The following is a 12,341-nucleotide window of genomic DNA, read 5'->3' on the forward strand; positions in this document are numbered from 1 at the left end:
TGCTAGTATTGCATTCAATATTTTAATTTAGCTTTTAATTTTATATTTTCAGTTTTATTTTAAATTTGTCATTTTAATGTTAGTTTTTATTTCTATTTAGGTTTTTTAAATGTATTTTTTATTTTTAGTACCTCAATTTAAACTTATTTTAGTTAGTTGTAATATATTTTATATTTATATTTTATATTGTTTTATTTCAGCTTTTTTTTTTATTACCAAAAACGCTGGTTACAAACATAATTGTGGTTCTATGACTAAGTGGAAGACCGCCAGAGGCAGTGCTGAAAGTAGAAAATAGTAGAAAATTTGTGATACTCCTCTGAACGCTGCCCAAGATGTTGCCAAAGCGCGTAGAATGACCGGGAATAGAGGACACAGGCGATTAGCTCAAGCATACAAATTTCACACGGATGCCGCACGTGCATTCAAAACTCCCAAGAGAGTTCTGGTGGGCACGATCGCCACACCCAGTTTCAACCGATCTGGATGTGGGTGCCAAAATCTTCCTTCTAGCGGACTCAGGAGGTCTGGTCCGTTGGGCAGATGACAATATGGTACTATTATCAGTGAAAACAAGAGTCTGAAGCCATGACCTCGCAGGCCAATAAGGATCCACTAACAGCAGACGATGGCCGCAGTCGCCCACTCTTCAAAGAGTCCTCCAAATCAGTGGTAATGGGAGAAAAGCAAGTAGTGTCATGTCTGGCCAGTCGTGGGCTAATGCATCCAGACTGCATCCCTGTCCATCAGGGAAAACCAATGAGGGCACTGAGACGTCTGTCTGTCCGCGAACACATCTACCGCAGCGCCATACGTCCTCCATATCATTAGCACCACTTCTGTGTGTAGAGTTCAATCTCCCTGTGACACCCTGCCACGTGACAAAGCGGCCACGGGGTCATTGAATCTGCCTGGTAGATATACTGCTTGGATGGACAGCAGATTGACCTGGGCCCAAATAAGCAGGTTGTGAGCTTGTGCCTCCCTGATGGTTTATATAAAAACAGTCACCTTGTTGTCTGTGCACACCAAAACATTGGTTTCCCCTGAGAACAGTTTGAAAGTGAAGAAGTGTAAGAAACAACGCAGTCAACTCTAGTACATTGATGTGCGCTGTAAGCAGAGACCCTCTCCAAGCAGCTCTGTGAGAGCTGCAAGTGCCAGACTCATCCGAGAAGACTGACATCCGTCCTTATGACCTCCCACTGTGCAGGTGGTACTCCCAATAGTACTCCTTTGACAAAAAAACTCCCATGACCAAAGTCACATAGGGCTCACATACAACAATGTGTGACAAAGGTCTGAGTAGACGCCTTGATGTGCTTGATCCACTGCCTGCTGGGGTGATGCTGCACAGACAAGGCAGTCATCCAGGTATGGAAACACTTTCCTGCCAGACCTCTGGAGTGGTTCCAATGCTGCCTGGAGAAACTTTGAGAAAACTCTTGGTGCCAGAGCCAGGCCAAACGGAAGAACCCTGAACTGAAATATTTGATCCATGAATGCAAATTGAAGGAATAGTGTGTGTTTTCTGTAACAATTGGAAAATGAAAATAGACATCCCTCAAACCTATTGTCATGAACAAATCTTGAGGCATAATGGCCTGTAACACATCAGTTGTTCATAGCATTCGTAACGGCAAAAACTTTAGATTGAATTAGATCAAATATCGGTTGAAACCCGCCGTCTTTCTTTGCAACCCGAAAATAAATGGTGAAACAGCCCACTGTCGACCCTTCTGCTTCAGTGGTCCCATGAACGCTTTTCTGTAGAGGTGGTGGGATGTCGTTGGGGGCCTTGAAAATGGAGTCCAACCATATCTGGGGGTTGGAGGAGCTTGTGGATACCGATGTTGGAAATGTTGAGAAGGCCTATACTTAGGTCTTACACCAACATTGTGATAACGGACACCAGAGGCTGTCGGAGGGGGCCTGGATCCTGAGGCTGTCCCCACATGACGCAAACGAGTTTCAGACACCGACACCCGTTGGTTCCAGGCTTCCTGTTCAGCTGGTCCAAAACTCATCCAGGTACCAATGGCAGTCGTCTCAAATTATTCTGACATACCTCTGGCAAGAAGGATTGGGCAAACCATACCTGCCGTCGAGCTTATACAAGAGTGCCCAAAGCAGTACCACAGTGATTAGCGAAAACACCCATGGCGTGTAATGCAAGTTCAGTTAGATCCACCACTAATGGGTCAGATTAGGCTTCACTCAGAGAGGAGTGTAAGACCACAAGCATATCTACCAAAGAATTAAAACACGGCCAAGATTTGCTATAGAATTGTATGCACGTGACAGTAGCTCATCAGTGCATCTACACTCAACATTGGGGCAGAGCTTTCTCTTGTATCTCCATATTAGGCTGAGCTTTAGCCAGGAGAGGCAGAAACAACTCTACTGCAGAAGACTTAATCTTGCATGCTTAAGATGATCACCTCAAATCCAAAAAGACAGTCAATAAGTCACTATGTGGTGATCCGCATAGCGAGAAACGCACACACGCTATCAAGCCAATGCAGCCAGGGCTTCCGAGAGCATCTCTTCACTGAGGCATTCAAACTTATAGGCAACCGGAAGATTGAAGCCTCTCCAAAATGTTATGCTTATAAAATGTCACTTGCGATCATCGTGCATAGCAAACACGCCCAGCTCTTAAAAATCTGTAATCTGAGGTGATGACAATGACGAAAAAGCTTGCGTATATAACCAGAAGAACTCTTAAGCAGCAAGCTGCACAAAATATCGTCACTTCGAATCAATCAGGCGAGAATGAGAACGAAATTGAATTGGCGCGTTAAGTGGTTGTTATAGCTGAAGACACGTCATGAGTCAAGAGCATAGACAGTAAAAGAAATGGACACAGCAACCCCATTGATTTCAACGGAGAAAACTGAAGCCTGATTATTGCACTTCCTGCCTGATGGCTGAGCGACTGCGCAGGCTCAAACTGAGTTTGAGGACAGTCTGACAGTTGTAAATCTTCTAGTAGCTGTGCCAAGACAAATCTGAATCACCTTATTCTTCTTCTAAGGGCCCTTTCACACCTACCTTGTTTGGTTTGGTCCGAATCAAAATGACAGGTCTGAAACCTACCCCGGACCACGGTCCGGACCAAACAGAGGAAATTTGGTCTGACGAAAAGAGGTATTTTCGGTCCGGATAAAACTGAACAAAGGTTTGGTTCATTTCTAGTGTGAAAGCCTTTCTGTACGGTTCGGACTTTCAGACCTTTTACAGGAAGTTCCGGTGGTTCCGAAAAAACAGAAGGTGGCAGGAAAAATGAGCCGTAGTAGCACATGGGGAGAGGAGACGAGGTTTTTTAATTGAAGTATGGTCTGATGACATCAGACCATTCCTCCTCCTTTCCTGCCGGCGACGATAAAATGTTCGCACGACGAGGACGTTCATTTGGCGAATTTGAACTAGCCTTGTGTATAGTTGGTCCTATAGGTAATTATGCCATAAAAATAAAAATACAGTTGCAACGATATGTGTCTGTTCATTCATGTTGTCAAAGTTACCCGCCGAATTGACAACACGCTGACGTCAGACGCACGTCCATTTACAAACCAATCAATTTCAAGATCAGGCTTGTGCAAAATTCAGATTTTCAGAATTGGCCTCCATTCAATTCATGAATTGGAATTTGAATTGAATTGACTCCGCCCCACAGGAAGTTGAATTTGAATTTGAATGACAGGAAGTGGAATTAAATTCATGGCAATTCAAAGAAATTCTACACAGCCGCACATAGGGTGACCACCATCAAACAAACCAAATGTGGGACATGTTACCAAGACTAAAACATAACCTGAAACTGTTATATAATGTCCATTTAACTTAATAAAAACATTTGTATTCTGCATTTCAGCTGATAAAAATACTTTGTTATTTAGTCCCTTCCAGACATCACAATTACATCACAATGTAACATAACATGTCTTTATTTTACTTGCCATTTCAATTCAACATGACTGAGCAAGGCACCAGGCATCATGCAGATCACTATTTTTGAAACAGTTCTGACTAAGTCCAACTAAAATCCAACAAAATAAATAATGAACAAATAAAATATAAAACAAGATGAAATTATTGACAGCCTTATATATTAAGAATATATTACACCAAACACTTTCATATTTTTAGAAAGGATGTGAATTAAAACAACTACAGCAGGAAATAAGTTGATAAATTCTGTTAAATTAAAATTTTAATTTACCGACTTATCCATTTGTTTTCTGACAGGGAACACATGGAACGAATCACCGCTCAACATTTTGATTGACAACCTACTAGTGACCGTGTTTACTCCTTTCTTTTCAACCATTGGATATGATTTAAAAACGGCTGTTGCTGTGCGGTACAACACAAAGCGTGACGGGCGGTCACCCTAGTCACACAACAGAAAGAATATGTTGAATCTCACATACATTCAGCGTTAGGAAGGTTCCTTTGGAAATGTAATTGCTTACTGTTATAAGTTACCCATTATAAATGTTGTTTGGATTATTTTATTTGGATTACTTTATCAATGTAAGTCAATTTCCTTTTAATTTGATTAGTAACTAATTAAATTACACAATTTACCTCAGTAATACAACTACAATTACATTCATTTTGTAATTCAATAACATAATTTCATTACAGATAACTCACTCCTCAACCCTGCATACATTTTGTTCTAATAGCCTATATGTATATATAAAAAAAAATGTCCACCTAAAATTGTTTTTTTTTTTCTTCTAAAGATTTACTAAAGTAATTCTGGGAGTCATGTTCTATCATGTTCTGAGTCATGTTCTATCATGTTCCACAAAATTACAATTACAATAAATCAAACTTAATAATTTGTTCTGTGACAAGAGCTTTTAACATTCATTGCTGGGGGGAAATATTTCCTGTTAATGTAATCTGTACAAGTAGTTCAAACTAATATCATTTATAGAATATGTAATGCAATCATATCTGACATATACTGTAAAGCTTCATTGTTAAACACTTCACTTAAAATATCTATATGAACTTCTTAGAATTTGTTTTGAATTGCAATTCTGCTTCCTTTAATTAAATTTTGAATTGTAATTCTAGATCCTGTTTTTGACATCAATTCAAATTTAATTCAAATTCAAGAATTGAATTGGAATTTATGAGTCATTCTCAAATCAATTCTGAATTGTGCACAAGCCTGGTCAAGATGCAGCACGCATAGATGATGACGACAGGACGCAAGTATGTCACGTAAAGTTCTTTAGTGTGCTCGCATAATTGCAGTGTGAAACCAAACCAAAACTTTCTGAAAGTATAAAATGTATCAAAACGTGAACTTTGGTTCGGACCTTGGTGCGGACTTTCAGGTGTGAAAACGCCCTAAGGGCTCTTTAACACCTACATTGTTTGGTCCGGATTTTCGGACTTTTCAATTTGATCCGAATCAAAATGACAGTTGTGAAACCTACCCCGGACCACGGTCCGGACCAAACAGATGAAATTTGGTCCGGATCAAACATTTGGTTCGTTTCTAGTGTGAAAGCATTTTCTGTTTGGTTCAGACTTTCAGACCATTTACAGGAATTTCCGGTGGTTCTCGCAGGATTGCTTGCAAGAATGATTCCTCCTTTCCTGCCGGCGACGATAAAATATTCGCACAACGAGGATGTTAATTTGGTAAATTTGAACTAACCTTGAGTATAGTTGGTGCAAGTATAGTTGCTGCAGGTAGTAATGCAATCAATGTCAAGATGCAGCCCACATAGATAATGACGACAAGTACACTCTTAAAACAAATGTGTTGAAAACAACACAACATGTGTCGTTTTCAACACATGCTCTGAGTGTGCTCAGGGACAACACATATTGTGTTAAAATACAACACAGAATATGTGTTGTGAAAACACACAGACAAATGTGTTACTTTAGTTAACACATTAATGTGTCTTTTTTGTATACATCTAACACAACTGTGTGTTATAGATTTATTTTATTATAAAACATTATTGAAAAAGCTAGATCACAATACAATATGTAGTTATCATGAAATCACACTGAAGCATTGAATACGGTTCACATACTGTGTTTATTTTGCATTTTTTTCTGGTTTTAACATGTAATTCATACGGTAAAAAATACTGTTGATAAAAAAATAAGCATTTCAAAACATTAATCATATAAAACATTCATGAAACACTTTAAATAACAACAGATCAAATATTATAAAACTCATGTTAGACTACAGATTAATGTTAGGTTTTGGCTATCAGAGAGTGCATGTACTTCCCTTAAATGCCAAATCAACTGTTTTGTTTGGACAAAAATATTTTGCAAGCACTTGGGACATGTATACATGGTCTGTTTCAATTAGGCACGAGACTGCAATTTAGCAATCAATTCCATAACCTTTGATCATTTGCAAGTGGACTGGGACAAAGGAAGGTCATATACGTAATCAAAATGAGAAAACTGAAGACAGTTGGCATGGATATTGAAGATTACACAGCCAGTAGAATTTGAAAAGTTTGTCAACAGCACAAGTGAGGTTTTCAACATCAAGTGGAAAAGCAAAAGAATCATTCTTTGCCACAATTACATACTGGGCTTCATGTCCTGGAGAGCCGATGGAAACGAGCTGCGGCTGTGTTGACTTTAGAGACCCGTTCATGCCCTCTTAAAGCAAAGACGTCACAATGGTACCAGCCTATAGAAATGAAACAATGAAAGGCATCAGAAAATGTTGTTGCATGTGACATTGCAACTTTATAAAAAGCTAACACAATGCATACCCGCACCAGTTCCACCAAGTATGAGATAGCAGAATTGACACAGCATTTACTGCCGGCGACGCTTCTCCCAGATGCCGTTGGTGGAAGAAGATGAACGAGGATCCTTAACATAGTGTAACACAGCTCATCTTGATGTAGTAAAGATTCAGGTCACATGCAAAAGATTAAAAACAAAATTATATTTGAAATGATTACCTTTAAATCATGAATTGAATGATAAAATGTACATGTCATTTTCACAAAAACACAATTTAGAAATGTATGCAAATGCCACAGAAATAAGTATGCTTTTGCAGTTTGTATACGCACTGCCAAGTAATTTCATACTCATAAATTAATAATGTAAAAACATCCTTACATGTCCTTCATTTTCACCAAATGGGACATTAATCCATTAATCTGATCGAGAGAACATGTAAACACTTGATCGGATTGAAAACCGAGACTGAAAGGACTGTGCATGTGCAATGACATTGAAATAGCGTAATGACATTGAAATAGTGTAATGACGTATGACACACGGAACGCGCTGTTCTTCCTGTTGAATAAAGTGTCATCTAAATTAATCATTACGCTATTTCAACGTCATTGCACATGTGCAGTCCTTTCAGTTTCGTGTTTTAATCCGATCAAGTGTTTATATGTTCTCTCGATCAGATTACAAAAGGAATAAACTACACCTTTCAATCCAATCGAAATTCCAATCGGATCGAGCTCAATCAGATCGATTAAGGTGTTTACATGAAGGTTTTTAGTCCGATTAAGCAGTCAATTCGATTATAAGGGTCCATGTAAACACAGCTAATGTTATTTGATGTTATTAATAACTTATGAGTGCAAAGCTGTTAAACAGTTATATACTTACAATCCATGCTTTTCTACAAGGTCACTCACAGCCACTTTAACAAGTAACTTTCTCAAAGAAATTGACAGTGTCTTTGTGTCTTCATGTTCTCTCAAGATTGTAGGGGCCTTTTCCTCGAGCAGTGTCAGCAGACCAGTTGTGGTGACATTTGTGGTGACAGTCCGGCTTACTTCTGTTGAATGAAACTATAAAAAAAATTACAATTGAAATGTTTACTTTGAAAATTATAAATAGGAAGAGTGAAAACATGACTCACCAGTAATGACTCAACTCTTCCATCTAATGGATCCTGTGTGATACTAGCAGTATAATATATTTGGAATTTATCAAGCTCCTTCACTTCTGAATTAACATCGATGTCAATAAATTCTTGAAAATCTGTGTCAAATCTCAGTATTCGATCAATAGATACTTGTTGAGAGAGCTCCGTTTTGGCGGAGTTAATCAGTTCTCCAACACTTCCAACTGTGAATAGTTTTCTCCATGTTTCCTTCCCGTCTATGAAGACAGTCGCGAGAACTCTGTGTAAAATTGTTAGAGTAAACGTGATTTGACCCTCGTCTACCATTACCTAGATAAAAGATATAATAACACCATATTATAATGCTGTAATCATAAGAGTCATAATTTAATAATGAGAAAATGTAAACGTTAACTGTATCGCGTTATCAATACATTTAAATAGCCTAGTCAGTGACAAGCAAGGTAACTTAGCACAAAGTGGCGCGCTTTTTAAACCACACAACACTAACACAACTAACGACTAACGTTATGCAGTGGTTAAAAGGACGTTATTGGTAAAATGACTGTTAGAGACTAGTAAAATGAGTTCAAACTTAAGGTGCCATGTATATTAACCTTTAACGTTACGACTTTTTAAAAACAATTATTAGCAGTCATACCCAATAAATAAACAGCTTTGCAAAGCGTGAGAGCTCGCTTGCCTTGACGCTAGTTAACACACAAAACATATTCGGCTACGGAACATGAAAACGGTTAAAACAAACAAATTATGTTTCCTGGACAATTAACACAACTCTTTCTCATGCTATGTGGAGAAATATTTATTATTTTACACGTTTAATTATATTCACTCACCTGAGGCAGACAGACGCATTTCTGAATTCTGACGGCTGGCTAGGCGTCGGTTGGAAAAGAACGCCACCGCGCATGCGCAGCAAAAACATCTCCGTAGTCCCAACAGTTGTTTCCCCCCAGAGTTAAAATGCTTTATTCACATTTTCAACATGATAAATAAATCCAATCATTAAAGTTGACATCGCCTGTTGAGTATTTGCAACAGAATATATGCCTTTTATATAAACATGTACTACTAAATGTGTTTAACACAGTAATTGTGTAAACAGTTGAGCACAATATTTACACATCATGTGTCTGTAATAACACAAAATGTGTTACAAATCCTTTTACACATATTTTGTGTTCATTTTTAACACATCAATTTTAAGAGTGTATGTCATGTAAAGTTCTTTAGTGTGCTTGCATAATTGCAATGTGAAACCAAACCAAAACTTACCGTATGTATAAAATGTATCAAAACATGAACTTTGGTTCATCACCAAAAACAAACACACCCCTAACTAGGGCCGGACGATATAGCCAAATTTTATATCATTATATATTTCTTAATTTCTGTCGATACGATATAATGCCGATATCAATATGAACAATATAAAAGCCTCAGAAAAACTGCTAAGAACGCCCACAACAGATGTCTGTACCTACAATCTTCTGAAAAATTAATTTGCCAAGTCTATGAAACCTGCTGGAGTCTTTCGGTACTGCACCATAACAAACTACATGAACCAATGAAATAACCCATCATAACAATAATATTCTCTTCTCAATACCTTCTACAAGACTTTGGAAGCATATGGGTAGCAATATTCAATTTGAAATGTAATATGTAAAATGACAATCCAATATGTAAAATGGCAATGTATTTCTGTTTTTAAATTTACATTTGTGCAACGTTTGGTGCAAAATTAAAATTAAATTATATAATTTATATTTTCCATTTTATATACTAGTTTTAATATGTAAATTGAATACATATTTTAACGCTTTATTGCTAAATTAAAATTAAAATGTATTACAGAAATGATTAGATATGTTTAACATGTTCAAGGAAAAACAATTTTTTATAAGCATTTACACTCACAGTTAAGACACTTGCAATGGCATTTTCATTAAATGTCCCGCAATGAATGTAGCCAAATTCAATTTGCAAATTGAAAATGCATTCCGAGCCGATCACGCCCCCGCCCGCCCTGTCAATCACTGCGTGAAGTTCATGCAAAAAAGTCTTTAGTCTTTGTTTGTGCTTCGTTTGTGCCGGTTAAAGTTTTGTTTGTGCTGCTTCTATCGGGTGGAACTGCTTCAGATGGTGGAACCGATTTGATGTGTTCCCGCTGCTAGTCGGCACCACTCTCCGGCACATTTTGCAGCGCATGAAACCTGAAGTTTATCAGATCTCAGATAGCCGAACCACTTCCATACCACTGAATTAAGCCCCGTTCACACCGCCAGCGACTTTGTCGCTGTATGTCGCTAGGCTCTGTACTGTGATGTCGCTTGTGGGCGTTCGTAGTGCTGTCGCTCTAATGTTATTGGTAGACTGCACGTCTGGCCATATCTATACAAAATACCATCACAAGTGATATATACAACTATACAATTTTAATTTGACTAGGAATTAGGCTAAAAAGAAACAGTATATGCTGTTGGGAGAGTGTTTTAATATTACCATAGCAGTGTTCAGTGGATTAAATAATTTACTAGATTAACGATCGATCAATCAACAAATTAAACTCACTCATACTGTCATAAATTACTAAAACGTCATTCGTATTTGACAAATAATCAATTTTCTTGTCCCTAATAGTCAAAACAATGCAGGGGAAACTGTAAAATGAACTGCAGCAGTACTAAACTTGCATCATAAAATTAGACAACTCGAACTATAAATGTATGAATTAAACTCACTGAGACTGTCGACAGTTTCTTTTCCATGCATCATTTTATTATATCCATATATCTGGTCACAGTTAAATAATATTAAACAGTGAAATCATCCTCGAACTCTTCTGTCTTGCCTGCACTCGAGACGGTGACGTGGGATCCACTGAAAAGGCTTCTTTCCTATTGGTTGTCGCTCGCGAAAATCGCTTCTCATTTGCATAAAGTTGAAATTTCTCAACTTTTGACGCTTGTCTCTTGTCGCTTGACACGCCCACATTCTGTCGCCAACGGTCAATGTCGCTCGTGTCGCCGGATGTCGCCAGCGCTCCATTGAAATGAATGGGATCATGTCGCTTTGTCGCTGCGTGTCGCTGGCGGTGTGAACGGGGCTTTAGTCTTTCCTCTCTTATCAACTATTTTGTCTGCTTTCTTCTCGCTTGTGGAAGCTCGTTCAGTCACATTTGTATTGCGGTCAGGGGCGCTCATTTTGTAGCTAAAACTTGCGACGTTGGAGATCAGCCTACAAACGTTACTGCTGAGCACTGGCTGCGTGTCTGGGGTGTACGTCATCACGAAAGTAACCAATTGTGTTCTGCTCTTTCTGACGGCTACACGCCTAACGTCAGTCAGTGACAAATGCTGTTATGTATATTGAAATATCGAAAATGTGTTTAAAAATCATATCACCGTTATTGAAAAAAAAAATATTGGAATATATATTGATATTGAATTATTGTCCAGCCCTACCCCTACCCAAAAGGATCATTCCCCTATCTTGATATCCCCGCCCCCAAATTCACAAACACACCATAGGTGCATTCGACATCGGCTGCATCTGGATGTAACTGATCGGCGAGAGTTGCCGCGTGCAGGTGGGGAGGAGCTGAAAATGGAGACGTGAAGTCATATAAGCCTTATGTAACACAGGCACCTCCACTCTAATAAGTATATACGCCCCTTATAGCTGATTGGCTACAAGTGGATTTTAGTGCTCAGCCCGATCTACTTTCAACAAATCGCTTACTGCACCTTTAAATCATCATTAAGAAAATGTAAGGGTGCATTTGTTCACTACTTGGGTTTGAGTGGAGGCTTTTCTTTCATGGTTTCCTTTCTATAATCAAAACAAAACATGTTTTTTATGTTCATATTTTGTTTACATTGGTTATCAACTCAATATATGACAATATTACTTTAATCATATTATATTCCTTTAACTAATAAAAGCCTTCCTCTAAGAAGTGACATCCTTTAGGTGGGAAAGGAAAAGCACAAAAAATTGTTATTTTTAGCATTGGATTCTCTGAGTATTCATTAGGCTATATTTAAGCTATATAAAAGTTATCAAAAAAGAAAATTGTCAAAGCATGATCATAGTATGTTTTCTCTACAATTTAATAGAAAGATTTGCTTAAATTGTTTATTTTAATTTACAAAGTTCAAAGAAAGTAGGCCTACTGTAGGAATGACCCCAGTATATTTGTCAGAAACAAACAAAGTTATCTTTTATCATAGGAACATTGTATAGATGGCAAATATTTAATATGTAAATACTTATAAAATGCTACTGTTCAGTGTGTGTGTGTGTGTGTGTGTGTGTGTGTGTGTGTGTGTGTGTGTGTGTGTGTGTGTGTGTGTGTTTATGCCCACGCCCCTCATGTAATATGTAAATTGAAAGGGCGTGTCTTAAAGACACGGTATCCAATGCGACT

This window comes from Siphateles boraxobius, unplaced genomic scaffold, assembly GCF_051911475.1.
Source record: "Siphateles boraxobius isolate OS27281-9 unplaced genomic scaffold, OSU_SipBor_1 68, whole genome shotgun sequence".
NCBI lineage: Eukaryota > Metazoa > Chordata > Actinopteri > Cypriniformes > Leuciscidae > Siphateles > Siphateles boraxobius.